Source organism: Podarcis bocagei (genome assembly GCF_964188305.1).
Source record: "Podarcis bocagei genome assembly, chromosome: 2".
Lineage (NCBI taxonomy): Eukaryota > Metazoa > Chordata > Lepidosauria > Squamata > Lacertidae > Podarcis > Podarcis bocagei.
In genome coordinates, this window is record NC_138126.1 from 55,100,263 (window position 1) to 55,115,570 (window position 15,308).

The 15,308-nt window shown below is 39.1% G+C and overlaps 1 protein-coding gene and 1 long non-coding RNA gene across 13 annotated transcripts in view; one reads left to right on the forward strand and one right to left on the reverse strand.

Moving 5' to 3' along the window:
- The window catches only part of ATP2B2 (ATPase plasma membrane Ca2+ transporting 2), a 368,316-nt gene that overhangs the window by 351,991 nt on the left and 1,017 nt on the right, over nucleotides 1–15,308 (reverse strand). The gene's annotated exons all lie outside the window — the stretch shown is intronic.
- Nucleotides 1–15,308, forward strand: part of LOC308577287 — a 397,406-nt gene that overhangs the window by 241,348 nt on the left and 140,750 nt on the right. The gene's annotated exons all lie outside the window — the stretch shown is intronic.

Genomic DNA, 15,308 nt, shown 5'->3' on the forward strand with positions numbered 1-15,308 from the left:
CACCCGTGATAAAAACAAAAAACTTAGATTGCTGCTTAACAAGAGGGAAATCCTTGGGTATGGATCTCCCTCTCCTGTTTCTTGCATATCCTATATATAGGTTAGAAATGTCTCTGACTTTGTTCACTCCATAAAGCTAAAAGATGCAGCACTTCATCTGGTAAAAAATTAAGAAGTATTTTACAATATATATATAACTCTAAACACGAATGCTAAAATTACTTCAATTAGTCTTCATGTTTATAAACAAACCTTCACTATTTAAAATATTGAACCTATTAACCAGAGGTTCAGTCTTGAATGTGTGTACATCATGACCCTCCAACATTCCTCGGATGAAAATAGGGACAATTCTCACTTCCCCCGACTGACCCTCCTCGACCATCTATTTTTTGTTCCCTTCTCCACCACATAACATTTCCATCACCATTACACCAACAGGGAACAGGGCACACACACTGCACCATCCTAAGAAAACCACTTAATCCCATTTCTATTTTACTTTATTCTTTGATAGATTTACAAAAAGAATTTCGGGTTTTCCACTGATTACTGTTTGCTCCAAATGAACTTTAAAGAGTTGCTTTTTCAGGGAAAGTGCTGGGGGGGGGGCGCTTGGACACCGAGCTTTAAAGCACAGGCCATGTCTGAACAGAGCAGAGGAAATGTAAGTGAACAACCCCTGTTATTCACTTTCCTTTCACCAGGTGGGCTGGTGGAAAAATTATTTGAGCTTATTAAAAGTATAAGTTTAGAATGTACTTGCTTCCACCCCATAATATATGAAGCTGATACAGTTAGCTTTATAATTGAATTTAGACACCCCCACACACCCCCACACACCCTATACACTAAGGAGTAGTGGTCAATCAGCTTAGGTATATGCAGTGTAATGTGATTCTCAACATTAAAACCTGGAATATTGTGTTGAATGAGCCAAGTGATGCTGATGCATAATAAGCTACGTAACACCCTGTGCTGCAATCCAGTCTCAGACACCAACATATCAAGAGTACAATCTATACTCTGCTTACATTAGTGCTTAGGGATGAAATCCTATGCACATTTACATGTGCAAGTACACCACATTGTACACATCAAGACTGGCTTCTCCGTGAACATGCTCACGGTTGTGCTGAAAGGTTTTGCTTTAATGGCTTAAGAATTTTTTAATAAACTTTGGGTGGGAGCCACCTAACAAGCGCTGTCTTTGAACAATGGGACTCCCCCCCCATTCCTTCCCCTGTGTGCCCTTCCCCCCAAAAAAAGACTATGGTGCAGACCAAACATTAGTCATAGCGCCAATATTGTTTCAGCCATATTGTTTATCAGGGTGAAAGTATTGCTTTTCAGAAACCACCCCTCTCATCACCCTTATTATGTATCTCTTTGTAGTTGTTCACGGCCATTGTTCCCCTCTCTATTTCTGATGAGCTGCTTTCTCCCTTCTCAGATGATCATAGCCAGTCAGGGAACACATAATGAATGTGATAATGTCACCATAATATGTACCATCCCTGAAGGCAAACAAAGCCAAGCAAGACCATAGTTGGCATTCTTGAGGGCAGACAAAGCCAATCAAGACAGACAACAATCATCATCACACTGCCCTCAACATGAATGAGTGAACACTTTTACCCACTCCTTTTGGCACAATTCCCTCCACCTCCAATGGCGAATGAAGTTGGTGCTTTTCACCAATGGTGGAGCTCAGTTTTAAATTTTCCTAGGTTCGCTTGATACATTATATGAACCGACATTACCTGTAATTAGTACTAATGCAAAACTCATCTTTACAGAATTCCAAATACTGGCCCCTGGTGCAATCGACTCTTGCCTTATGAATATATAGCTTAACTAAACAGGACATGGGTAGCGCTGTGGGTTAAACCACAGAGCCTAGGGCTTGCCGATCAGAAGGTCGCGGTTCGAATCTGCACAATGGGGTGAGCTCCCATTGCTCGGTTCCTGCTCCTGCCCACCTAGCAGTTCGAAAGCATGAAGTGCAAGTAGATAAATAGGTACCGCTCCAGCAGGAAGGTAAACAGTGTTTCCGTGCGCTGCTCTGGTTTGCCAGAAGCGGCTTAGTCATGCTGGCCACATGAGCCGGAAGCTGTACACCGGCTACCTTGGCCAATAAAGTGAAATGAGGGCCACAACCCCAGAGTCGTCCGCGACTGGACCTAATAGTCAGGGGTCCCTTTACCTGTACCTTTACCTTAAACAGGAATCAGTTAATTGAAATGTGAAGAAAGGAGTGCACGAGCACAAAGCTTTTCGTCATAGAGTCAAACCATGGTTTCTTATGTCTGAACCAAGCCTATAATATATTGTGTTCTTATTTACCATTGCATTATCAAATAAAAAGAAGCATATTGCAAATTTTTAGATATATAAATAAAACATATACCTTCTTAACTGGAGGGAGGGAAGGAAGGAAGGGGAAAAGAAAGAAAGAAAGAAAGAAAGAAAGAAAGAAAGAAAGAAAGAAAGAAAGAAAGAAAGAAAGAAAGAAAATCTTCCTTTGTGCCTCGGAGTAAGAGAGGATATTTTTCCTCCAAAAAGATATTCACTGGCTAGCTTTACATGAATTGCTATGGGCTATATTTAAACCAAACAATTTGACCAGATCAGTTCAATTATATTCCAGAGAAAATTGTGCTGGAGATCTGATAAAGAGGACTGCTATTAACGGATGCAAAAATTAGCTTGTGTGTAAGAGCGTTTTCTAAAAGTCTTATTTTGGGACCTTAATTATACTCAGTAGCTTGCTGAAAAGCACAGCTATCTCCTGGTAACTAAAAGGTTCTAGGGGTTTCTCAACCACAGATTTTGCACATCAAAAATCCAGTTTCAAGCACACATAATTCTATTTCCCCCCCTCAAACTAAGGATTATCTCCTTCATTCATGCCAACAGTATGAAAGGAGGCCATTTCACCAATATTCTGCCCCCCAAACTTTAAAGTTCTCCATATTGCAATGTGGCTTGAGTTGTGTAAAACAAAAATAAAGAGGGCACACATTTCTTTTAACAGTACCTGACAATGTTATACACATATTTGCAAAATATTATGCTGAGTTTTTCTGGCTAGCACTGTTAAATGGCTAAAAAATATTATTTTGCAGAAGATGGGGCCTTATTCAGGCTCAGCTTTGTCCCCAAACTGAGCTACTGCATTTTAAAGAGAACTGCTTTTTTATTTATCTGTATACTTCTACATTTATACAAATCATATACGGTATAATGGATGAGTTTGCATAGTCATCTGAAATGACAAAGGAACTCATGAAAAATTACCATCGATTAGAAACAAAGGTCTTCTATGTTGTGGAATGCCAGGGTGTTCATTTGACCTTGACAAAAACAAGTAAATATATTTTTTGTTATGCCATACCTCTGATATTGATATCTGTTTATTGATAAGTATTGAGAATCCTGACACTATTTATTTGTTTGTTTGTTTGTTTGTTTGTTGTTGAATTGTTTTTATTGCATTGGTTTACTGCTTTTACCTTGTTTTTAATAACTTTTTAATTCAAATAATTGAGAAAATAAAACGAGTAAATTGCAGTGAAAATAAAGTAAATAAAGTCGCTATTTAGGTCCCAGATTTCAGACTGTGAACGAATCATGCCCTATGTGAACAGAGAAGAAATTTTATTGACCATTATCACAGTCATATTTTAATCTAAGTACATTAAAATTGTAACATTTTAAGCATATCTATAAAATAAATTTAATCCAAATATCTATTCCATTTGAACATATTACTATAAACAAAATGGCAATTTAAATAAATGTTATCTAAGCATTTACTGTCAAGAGGTATTTTGTTTCCTGGTAAGAATTTAAAAGCCACTAAATGGTGTTTTGAAACTTTCAAAATATAGAAGTATACATCTTCTGTATTTTAAAAATAAAAAGAACAGTGAGATTGGAGTCTAATCACTAGAACAGCAGAAGAAGAATGAACTTAGCATAACAAGCTGTCCTGATGCAGCTTGCATTGTGCAGACTCTAGTCAGAGCTAATCTTTTTACGTTGCCAAAAGGCGGCAATGAAATGGCCTCAGTCAGGGCTTGCCTGCTAACGGACTGAGTTGATTTCTGTCATCCGTCTCATCAAACCAACTCCATTCATTTCATAATTGAGGGTTGCTGTCAACAGAGTAACATGTCCAAACCATGCTATATTTCTGATACTGCTAAGGTATACACATGGTTTGGAAAACGTCTCACGCCGTGGTGCCTAAACAGATTTCTTTGAAAGAGATATGCACTTATGAAAATAGGAGGCACAATTCAGAAACAATTGACAAATTGCGCTGATTTGTTTAGACCCATTATGCCTTCTCCTTCTCTACTCCTAATTCTTAGCTACACTGGGAAGCACTCCAGCACTTTAGCTACTCAAGCTGTGCTTATATGGTGTAAAGCCTGAGGGTACTGCAACATATAGCCTCTCAGCAACAGCCCTTTGTATGAGATCTGAAGAGAAGAACTGACAAGACATTTTAAGCATCAAAGAGCAGCCTAGTGTTATGTGGGGGGTGGGGGTGGGGTAGGCTGTATGTTTGAGCTCTGTTCTAATTCCTGGGATTCAATTTCTGGAATAGCCAGGCTAGTTTCCTGGTGAGGCATTGAGTCTCTAAGTATGGGCTATTAAGTTAACAAAGGCAGTGACTCTGTGCCAGATAACCAATGACAAACTCGCTGGTAGTTAGACAGACAAACATCAGAGTTGACTTGTCTTAGCTAGAAGGCTGGACAGCTGGCAGACAGATTTCTCCCAGATTTCTGCTGCAAACCAAAGCTGCAGCTATGGGGGAAACAAAAACTCTTTGGGGTGCTGATGCTGTGAACCCCTCCATCGTAGGCTCATGTTACATATATGTGCAAATAAATCATTATATCAAAAAGATAACACCCTCTCCACTGTCCCTCATTCAAACGGAAACATGAACCCGGGGTAAGCACCTAGAACCTCTGGAATCTCACACCGCTTGGAGATTAGAATGGTGTGCAACAATATACATACCACATATAAACATGGGGTGGGAGACAATTACAGCAGATTGTAAGATTATCTGTAACATATCCAGTAAAACTAGCATTACTGGTAGAGTTCCTGTGCAGTTCTAATACCAATAAATGTTTCTGGAGGTGGTTAGGACAGTGGAGTAGGGGAGGGGGGATAGGGAGAGTTGCCCCAGGCCCAAAATTATCAGGGGCACAAAATTCTTTACACTCATCATGATACCATAACCACACATACTAAGATGACAAGCTGTTTTATTAATACTAGTTCCAAGCACCATGAAAAGAACCTTTGAGTTCCTGGTATGGGCAGGAAACTGAATCCAAGACAGGCATCACTAGATCTATAAGGATTTCCTCATGCAAAAAGACCCATCAAAATGATCATCTTAAAAGGAGCTTTTTCTAAGCGCCCTAGACAAATAAATTTGAGATCTGTCACCACCAGGTCTCCTGTTTCCTTTAACCATTGTCTAAAACTAAAACAAAAAAATGTGGATCTGTTTTGATTAAGATCATCTGCTGAGGGAACAGGTATTTAACCCTTCCTCCACCATCACACACAAAATATTGGAACCAAGGAAAACCTCCATTTGGCCTGTTAGGAAAAGCTTACAGGTAAACATGCTTTACTGGTATGAGAGCTATAAGGGCAAGAGGTTACATATCAGTGGTAAAGCGTGTTCTCCTTCATGGAGAGCATGTGTTGCGGTGGGGTCTGCTGAGCCACCCCTCTGTTACCAGGCAGGGTCTCTAAAGATGGCCTGGGGCAGTGATTGGTTCACTGGGTTGCTGGGGTAAAAGTTATGTTGCAATTTTGGTGGGAGGGGTAAAATGTTTAAATACTCTGCACGCAGCCTGGAGCTTTCTCTTTGCTGCGTGCAACGGATCACCCGCCCACCCGCCCTTGAGTAAGGGGTTGTTGCATTGACCTTGCTATGCCTGTCATGGGGTCGTCTGCCGTTGGGGCAGGGGCATGGTAGGAATTTTGTCCATCTGGCTGATTGGCTGGGCCATTTGGTTTTTGCGTACTGCGTAGCAAATTGTCACAACTTGTAAGGTTGTGGTTAGGCATTGGTTATAAATTGGTGGAGGAGGGGTTAGGATAGGCTGGGCCTGCCACTCCATGGTTGCTGCGGAAAGGGAATTCCGTTAAAGGAATCCTGGGGCTTGCCATCTTTTCGTCCAATCCCTGGAATGGGACTAGGGCCGGCAAGCCTTCGGGGAGCATGCAGATGAGAATTGAGGGTCTGTGACTCAGCTCCATTTCTCCCTGACTTGCTTTCGGTGGTGCCGTGAAGTCAGTTCTGTCCCCAGGCGGGGGGACAGATAGTCTTAACCAATGCCTAAACAACCACTCACGGTTTTGTATTTAAATAAAGTTGTGGCCAAAATTATGCCAAAAACCTTAAACAAAAATTAAGTGTGCGTTGTGAGTTATTTGGGGGGTGGCTTGGGGACCTCGACACGCAAGTATTTAAACTGTGGAGTACTTTGTTGCTTCGCTAATCTCCACAGGCTTTCCATTGCCAGGTTTAAACATGGCTTTATCATTCCTGCTGGGTGATGGAGCTGGTACTTTCTTTTTATTTGTGCATCATTTTACATTGCTACTGTAGTAGTGTGTCTCTCTCCATTTTCTGTTGTTAACATTTCTGCCTGTTTTTTTTTAATTACTTCTATTTTTGCCTGGGGGGGAGTCATGGGGAGGGGGTTAGAGAATGCAATATAAAAGTAATATAAATAATACGCAAGTAGAAAGAAAGATGGGTTCCCTAGCTTCTTTTAGCTTTGTTCCAAAATGTGGTTATCCTTTAATAAGTAAGTGGTTTTACAGGAAATATGGCTATACATTCCTCCACATGCAATACTGATGACAAAATGGAACAGACACAATTATTTGGATAATTGAACTGCCAGGGATGTACTATTTCTGAGTTATAATTCAGAAATAAATTCAGCATCCACAGAGTAAGAATGTATTATCTAATGGTCCTTATTTCTACTGTGAGTCAATAAAAGATTTGCCACTGTTGCTGAGGCTTTGCCAAGATTAAATTGGTTTTTGATTAAATGTGAGGCAATGACACTTAAAAATCAATTAAACCAGACATTCCTAAATTTAGGGAAAGTTTTCCTGGAGAACATAGGAAGTAGTTCAGCAGTAGTAAGAACACAATATCTTCACAGCCCTACCTGGAGATGCCAGGAATTTTGCCTGAGACCTTTTGTATTCAAAGTAAGTGTTCTGCTACTGAGCTGTTGCTCTTCCCCACCGTGTATGTATGTACCAAATTTATTATCTCACATCCTCCTTTTGTCTTTGCTTGACCCATCAAGCTATCCTGTAGCACCTCCCTCTAATACCTTCCATCTCCATCCATCTACAGAATACCTTCCTGTAACAAAACCTTTTCTTGCTAGCTTTAGTATTTGTACACCTAAAACCCAAAGAAATGACAACTTATCTAATCATTAACAGTTGATTTACCTAAGCAAAACATACTAGAACAGGGCTCAAAAACCTCTAATGACCTTAAATTTTATTTTCTGAAGTAATATTGGGAAATGATTTATGTGAAACTTAAAAAGGCTTAGGGTTTACATCCCCCCCAAAATAAACCAAGAGGCCTTTCCACTAGGTATAATAAATGGTGACATTCGCCCCCAAAGGCTATCTCTCTTCCTCTGTGCAACTACAGCACAAAGATGGAAAGAGAAAGAAATCCCAACAAAATAATAGTGGCAAAATAAGCTGATAGAGTACGCACAGTTAGCTACGATGACGGCAAAGATAAGATGAATAAGGGAGGAATGGGAACACTTTGGAGAATATCTAAAAAGGTATAATAGTAAAATAAATTATTTGATAGATAGACTTGTGAGCAGCAGTTTACAACAACTAAGATTTTATGTAGAATGAAACTGGGTGGAATAAACTGATATGCAGCCTAATAAAGATCAACTAGGATGTCATGGAGAGATGGCCTGGGAATCTTGATATAGGAGATGATTAAAAGAAAATGTAAGACGTTTATATCCAACTCTGGAAAATGTGTGTGTGTGTGTGTGTGTGTGTGTAGTCTAAAGTACAGGATGCACCTTGATTTTTGCTATGTGAAAACCACATTTAGTGGCAATTTAATTTAACTATATTGCTTTTGATTAATTTCAAAGCTTGATAATCATCTTTCTATTAAATACTCTAGGTAACATGCAAGATTAAATACTCTAGGTGACATGCAAGACCAGTCTAAAAAACTAAACACTTTTTTTAAATGAACGGAAATTACAATAAGGCCAGCAAATAGCAAAAGTTTACCCTCACAACCAGGACTCTTAAAATACTTGCAGAAATATTTCTATTTTCCTTTTATTGTATTTTTATACCACTCTTCTTCCAATTAGGGAGCTCAGAACAGTGCACAATATAATTAGAATCATCAACAGCAAAGAGGTCCCAACACCATCAAAAGCCATCTGAAAGTGAACAAGGTGATTTGGTGACTCCCCTAGAGAAAGAGTGGCACAACTGTGGCAGCAGGAATGAAAAAGAACTGCTCTGGACATTTTCCTGAAATTCCTTATCTGTTTAGTGATTTCTATCCAAAACACTGCTTTGAACAAGTATCTTCTCACATTTGTTTGGTTGGGTTTTTGTTGTTTTTGTTGCAAATCATAGTGTGCAAGTCTTACTTGCAATACACATTTTACTGCTCACATTTTTCTGCTAACACTACCTCTTAACAGCATAAGGAAGAATAACCAATGTAAAAGCTCTTCCACTTTGTACTGGTGGGCATTGCCATTCAAATAGTGCACATGTGTCATGTCATGTGATCATTGATGCAGGGCAGAGCTTACCTGCGCACCCCCTGTTTTATTGTAATACGGCCTTAGGTACCCCTGGAACATAACAAATTTCAAAACAAAATCCTGCAGCAACAAAGCCAGAAAATTTCTGAAATATTGAACCAACTACTATACAATTCTTTAAAAAACATTAAATGTGAACATATTTTAATGGTGCTGTTTAAACCGAGAGCAAGTTCCATCACAAGAGTCAAGGGAGAACAGCAAAGGAACAGTCCTTCTCTGGAAATGCTTTATGATCATTTCAGCTTGGGAGCAATAAATGTTAACAGTGAACATTCAAGGGAAATATATGAGGTGAACATTACAGGTTCAGGCAAAAATCAACAGGATACTATTTCTTCTACGGGAAATAAGCAATGCTGACAAATCCACTAACTTAGTGCCCTCAAAATAATTTTCTGCTATCTGCATCATTGGGTTCATTTTTTTAAATACCTTTTGAGAACTCCATCAATGGAGAAAAATCAGAGATGCAAAGCTGTGACCCTCCAGTTGCAATTGCACTCCAACTCGCATCAGCACCAGCCAGAATGGCAAAGGATCGTGGATGATGAGAGCTGCAGTCAAACAGCAGCAAGAAAGCCACAGGTTCCCCATCCTCCTTTTTTACCCTCACATACAACCCTAATGATTAGAATGTTGCTCCATCAAGTTAGGGATGCTATATAAATGTGAAAGCAGGATTCTTTACTTATGCAGAGTTGGATAGGAAGTCGCATGCATAAACAGATCCTGCAGTGCAGATGACATAAGGCTATATCCAACAAAATCTTCTGCTCATGCAAGGGTTTACACTTGGGCAATGGAACTTCCTTATTCTCTGAAGCCCCAAAAATCTGCTCCAGAGGGCTGGGGGAAACCCCAAAAGAGGGAGTGTGTGGCAGGGATAAGACAGGGGTCCCACTGTGCATGTGAAAGTTCTTGTACAAACAGAACAACCCATTCAATCTCTAATTCAACAGCTTGGATTGCACAATCTTAAGAGTTTATTCTGCATTCAACTGCACTAACTAAGCAGCATCCTATATTAAGGTACGAGAGCCCTAATACAAGAGCTAGCCACAATGCCATCAGAACTTGTATGCCAACCATTTCCCAGTGCTGCATAATTTATATTTAATACCAGTGGCAAAGCCAAAAAACCAACAACATTATCTTATTAATGCTCATTTTAGGAACAGTGCTATGTAGGGTTGAACATAGTTGATTAATGGGGAATTCACATGAAAGAAGCCATGGTTTGGAATTCTTGCAAAGTAGTCTAGAGTTCCTGCATGCTGCCACTGTTATTCCAATGAAACAGTAGTGAAAATGAACTGCAGGAGCATAACCATCTAGAAGAGGTGAAGCTTGGGAGTTTTTAATTTACATTTACCTTTATTATGACTGCCAACAATAGCAGTAAAGGGGAGGAATACTATTTTTTGCAGCTGATGGTATATATACAATGTAATTACATTACATTGTTGGAATGTATAACAATTGTCCTATGTCATCTTCATCAAAGGATGGATGCAAGAGAGTTCAGAGGTGTTCCTAGGTATGTACTTCTGCCAGAAAAACCAGGCACCACCTCCAAGGCTGTCTCCAACACCACCTCAGAACCCATTAGCAGAGACCTCACAGGCAGGGTGCCTGGACCCCACCCATCCATAACTTCCATCTCCATCTCATCAGACTTAATCAGCTGGACAGGGAACTCGGGTTGCAAAACCTCAGACTACACTGCTATACTTTTAAGACTAAGATTCCTCAGAGAGGAGGCAGAGACTAAGATGAGGGAGAAGGACAGATCACAGGGATGAAGGAGTTCAGTCTGGCTCTGTAACTTGTGAGCTGCCCTAGGTTCTGTTGTTTTCCTCCCCATTTATATCTCACAACCTTTCATAGAAGGCCTCCCGAATTATGGGCTGGGCTGTATTTTTATCACTTGATGAACTGCAATTGCCTGCCTAGTTATATGCCAGGTGACCTCTCAAGGGTTCTGACCTGCTAAGACTTGTCATCCCAGTCTCTTGAAATGGGGCAGGCTAAAGCAGAAATAAATCAATAAAATATTTGCAGCACCCCAAACTCACTGAAGTATTGCTTCATGTGGCATACCACACAACATAGATACAATGGCAAGGCTTGTTCTGCTTCTCATAATTTGAAATCCCAATATAAGGTTGTGGCAATGAAGCTTGCATATAAAAGCTAATATGACTTTAGAATGCTATGTAAATGATCCGTCTGCAGGTTTGGGCCCCTATCCATTCATTTTCTGTCCAAATATGTGCCATGCTGTTGCACTGTGCAGCTCTGGTACACTTTTTTAATGGCAGCTAATGATAGTAGTAGCAGAGTTAAGTGACACTGTGCCAGTCAACTGAAATATATATGCAACTGCACATATGATGCTTCACCAATGCAATGTCAATATGATATCTGAACATTTCTCAGCACTACAGAATAGAGTATTATCACTTATTGTTCATAACACCTTTAATGTGCAAAATGCTTTGCCATTTTTATTTTTCATCGAACTCTGTTGGGATTATGAGTTGGTGCTATAATTAAAAGGCATATGAATCATGCTGAGAATGAGATTCATTGCAAAATAACATCTTATTTGCAGTGAGTGAATTATGAATGTGAAATAGTCTTTGCCTTCAAATAACATATTAACATTCTGAATATCAGCTCCAGAAGAAACAACCATTTTATATCAATGCATAATATCAATCATAATTTCAAAGCTATGTGAATTAAATGGAAGTAAGCCTTTAAAGTTTTAATGAACAATGTTTTAATGGCCATTAAAGCACAATATACAAAAAAAGCCTTTTTATCATTAATTGTTAGCAAAGATTCGATTCCAGTAAACACTTACAAAGCTACAGTCTCATTTGAAGGTGTCCATGTTCAATATGGAGCCAACCTAAGTTCTAGTTCTTGCCAATACCAAGGGTGGTCCCATTAGCACAAGGATTACTGCTAGCACAGCGAGACTTTCCTCCCTCTCATCCCCTCCCACATGTTCCCTAAATCTGTTCTTGGTACTCCCCCAAACCTCCACAGCAGATTTTGGGAGAGTACAGGGGGAAGGAGATGCAGGAGGGCAACCTTATTACACAAGTGGTGATCCTTGTGCTTAACAGGAAAAGTGTGGTGAATACCAGCACAACTCTTGCATAAATTCAGAGAGGAAATGATTTAAAAACAAACTTCAAAGTTCTCCTCTGATTAATTCCAGTGGTGAAGTTTCTCCAGTTTTCAGTTATTCCACACCATCATTTCCCACCTAAAGATTTCTGCAATCTAGTCCAATCTTTTTAGGTAGCAGTCACCAGCAATCACATTTGAAAGAAATCTAACATGTAGCAGTAAGTTTTGGCAGTGTTTGACAGCTGGCCTACAGTCACAGTTAACATTTGTCAGTATCTAATGTGTAGTTGCCAAGATTTTACACTATCTGACATATGACATGCAGTAGCAATCAATATGTGAGAGTATATGATAGATGACTTGCAAAATAATTTAGTAAATTTTCCAAATTACATTTACTCATTGAACTAAGCAAAACAGGCAGATTTTGAACATTGGTGTCATTTTTTTTATTCTGAAATTCAGGAATTGAATGTTGATGCCAACTTACAAAATCTAAATTTCAAATTTTGAAAATTCACCATAATTTGAAATGGACATGGGCCGGCTACCCATGTAATAGGATTTTCTACCATGTAAATGCTTGGTTATTGGTACTAAGATAAAGGTTAGGTGATTATTGTTATTTTTCTGCAATGCATTCTAAATGTTGGTAAAGTTTGGATGGTCTGTATTAGTGATCCATGAATAACAACACTGAAGATATTCCTCCAGGCTACAGAATTTCATGACTGGAAAGAAGAACATTTTAAGCAATCTTCCCTGCTTTTTCCCATTCTTTTCAAATTTCACAATATCATGTTTTGTGTATCTTTACACACACACACACACCGTTTGTGAGATATTCTGGTTTTGTTACCTTTTATTTCTGTGTTAGCATATTTGGATACTAAATAACTGCACATGTAACAACTTCTGAGAGCACACCAGAACTTCCCCTTTCTCTCTTAGTCCACTCCACAAACACACCCAAATGCAATTATCTCATTGGATACAACCCTATATTGTGATCTATGAAGTCCCATTAGTTATTCTGTTTTATAATAAGGGCACGTAAATCAGTTATTAATCTTGATTTTAATATGTAATGGAATTGGCAGGGGAAAGGTTCTCTTCTTCCTCTTGTTGGAGTAGTGAGCACATGTGCATAGAAGAGGCACGACTGATTAAAAAGAAATAGCAACATCCAGTTGTGCATAAGAAAACTGTTTATAAATATTGCATAAAGGAATTAGAATATGATACATACAACATTATCAGTAGACTTTTAAGACCATACTGCCATTAATAGCAAAAGTAGTGACAAAATGTATGTAATACCTTTACATCATAGCAAGAGATGAACACAACTAGTCAGAAACAATAGAAACCACAAAATAGTTCAAAATTATTAATTGTTGCCCGTACTGCTATAAATACAGTTAGGAAATATATCCATATATCTGAAGTTATAAGTTGATTGTCTATGTTCAGCCCTTGTTTCAGCTCAGTGAAAGAGGGGCCAACTATCTCTGGACATCATTTGCTCCCTAGGCAGGATGGAGCAGGGAAGGGAGGGGACATAGCTCAGTAGCAGAGAATCTACTTTGCAAGTGGTCACAGATTCAATTCCTGGCATCTCCAGGTAGGACTAGGAAAGACACTCCAGCTGAAATCCATGAGCTAGTTGAGATTCCTGCATTGCAGTGGGTTGGACGAGATGACCATCAGGGTCATCCCTTTCAACTCTACAATTCTATGATCCTATGTAACTGTAGACAATACTGAGCTTGATGGACCATTGGTCTGACATAGTATAAGGCAGCTTCCTATGTTCCTGTCACCATCTTAAGCAGCCATCCTTCCTTCAAAAGGACTAGTCATTGTGTAGCTAGAGGGGAAAGGGAACTGGTAGTGCTTCTACACATAGATACCACATTCTTCCAATGGAGCCTAGAGAAGTTAGGCCAGGTTTGGTATAAAAGTACACATTTCCACAGATTATTCTTGAATGAATACTACCCTTGAAAAATGAAGCTCAGGTAGTGTTAGTTCCAGCAGTATATTTTACTAGAATTCAAAAATAATGGATAGCATAGATGTAGTCCTTTATAAACTGCATTTAAAGAGTAATTCATACAGGGCTTTAAAATAAAACTTTTAAGTATTGATATAGAATACAGTATATTTATATATTGAAAACCAAATACTACATTAAGGAGGGGAATGCCTAAATGCAATCCACTCATTTCTCAAAATGAGAATATACATTATATGCATATAATGGGGGGGGGCAACAGCTCCAGTTCTGCAACTACTAATTAAAAAGTATGCTTTTATTACAATTTTTCTATACAAGGCAAGTATTATCACAGTTCTTTCCAAAGTGCAATATCCATTAAAAGACATTCCTTTATTGACAGAGCAGTATTTTGAACATGGAGTCACAAAGAATAAGATGTGCCAATGGAAAAGGTGAGAAAATGTGTGAATTTCCAATTTGGTTACTGATTTGTCAATGCAAGCCAATACTGTTCCATACAATTTGCTTACAAAACCATTCCCACATCCTCCAAGTAATTCAAATTAATTTTATCCTCACAACAACCCTGTGAGGTAGATGAGAGAAAGAGAGAGGTCACTTGAAGAGTTTTCTGGCTGGATAGAGATTTGAAATGAGCTCACCCTGGTCCACTGTACCACACTGAAAGGCAGCGCCAGGTTTACTTACTGCAGAAGTGAACTAAGCTGTAATGCAATACACTGTTTTGATGCCTCATTAGCCACTTTTACATTCTTCGTTTATTGCATACAGTTGCACTGAGAAACAGGGAACAGAACATAATGTTTCCATGACAAAGTTTTACTTTGTTCTTGACCTTGCGAGCAAGAGATAGTCCCAGCCTGCAATAACTGTGCGTTTGCTTCTCTTACTCCCATCGAAGAATGGCAGCCTGTAAAACTCTTAACGATTCTTTAAAAATATTTCTAAATTGTTTTGCTCTAATGCCACTTGATCAGCTACTAAGGTTAAGCTCCTGAAATGCCTTTATTTGCCAGGCTCACAAATTGCCTTAAAGTAACAACAATCCATTCAAAAACTGGGCCGGGGAGATGTTGCCATCTGGAAATTCCCTTCCCTAGAAGAACCCTGCCATTATCAACCCAGTTGGTGCTTATAAAATTAAGGGCAGCCTTGAATTAGCTACAGCTCTCCTGGTGTATCCATCCAAAGGCATTTTCTCAAGGGGAATTGCATCCTTGCCC